Source organism: Dipodomys spectabilis, unplaced genomic scaffold (genome assembly GCF_019054845.1).
Source record: "Dipodomys spectabilis isolate Male_0828 unplaced genomic scaffold, ASM1905484v1 ptg000214l, whole genome shotgun sequence".
NCBI classification, from domain to species: Eukaryota; Metazoa; Chordata; class Mammalia; order Rodentia; family Heteromyidae; genus Dipodomys; species Dipodomys spectabilis.
This window is the reverse complement of record NW_024870891.1, coordinates 3103615-3104976: the sequence shown is the minus strand read 5'-3', so window position 1 is coordinate 3104976 and position 1362 is coordinate 3103615.

Below are 1362 nucleotides of genomic sequence, written 5' to 3'. Positions count from 1 at the left end.
CACAAGTTCCATCTCTAGCAACTCATTATTTAAAAAAAGAGGGATTAAGGAAGATAAGACTTGATCCAGGAGGTGCTATAATCAATGCCAAAATTCCACAGGAGTTCTAAGATGTGGATACAGGACAGAGAGCCTCATGCAGAAGGTACAGCATGGGCAAAGGTCTTGAGGTGTGCTGTAGAGCAGGTAGTGTGGGTGGAATGAAGGTTCTGTGGCTTCAGAAGAGTCTGTCAGGACATTCATGGCTGGGCCAAGGTTTGTACTTGAGTCACAGGGCAGAGGTTGGGGTCCAAGAAGGGGGCCCAGGAGAAGAATAGCTTGGCTTTTCACCACAGACCCCTGCCATTTCTGGTGGCTGGAAGCCTATTTTTCACAGCTCCTGACCCACAGAATTCCTTTGCCTGGAGGAGTCAGTACAAATGCAGGGGAGAATGCTTGCTTAAGAAAAGCTTCTAGCCCAATGCCACCAGTGGCTCAACCCCTGTAATTCTTAGCTACTCAGGAGACTGAGATAGAGATCGTGGGTCAAGCCAGCTCAGGGGAGGAAAATTAGTGAGACTCTTCTTGCCGATGAACTACCAAAAGCCAGGAATGGAATTGTGGCTCAATTGGTAGAGAGCTAACCTTGAGGGAAAAAGTTAAGAGACCAGAGCCCAGACCCCTGAGTTCAATCCCCAGTACTGGCAACTAAAAAGTAAAGAAGAGCTTTCAAGAGTTCCTAGTCCACTGTGGTGAAAGGCCAGATCAGCCAGGCCCCAGTAGCTCACACTTTTACTCCTAGCTCATCAGAAGGATGAGATGTGTGGATTGAGGTTCAAAGCCAGTCTGAGCAGGAAAGTCTGGGAGACTCTGATCTCCAAGGAAACTCTAGAAACCAGAAGTGGCTCTGTAGCTCAAGTGGTAAGCTGAAGAGCTGGGGCACAGTGCCCAGGCCAAGAGTACAAGCCCCATGACCAACACCTAGCCTGCTTGGTCTTACTTTGTGGCTCTAGGAAGAGTATTTTCCAGTGGGCCCCTGAGGGTCTCCCAATACCTAGATCTCCTACAAGTCTTGAGAGCAGCCTGTTTGGAGGCCATTACCTACAGATATTTCTCTTGGGTATTTATTGGAACATTACAGGATGGAATAGGAAAAACCCTAGGTCTCCTTGGTACAGACCAAAATTTTCTTAATGGAAACCCAGAAACACAAAAAAAAAAAAAAATCAAAAAAAGGTTGGACAAATGGGATTGCATGCAATTGCAGATTTTCTGCCTGGCAAAGGACATAGCTAGCAAGATCACTAGAAAGCCCATGGATTGGGAGAAGATTTTCACTAGCCATATAATGGATAAAGGTCTCATATCTAAAATATACCTGGA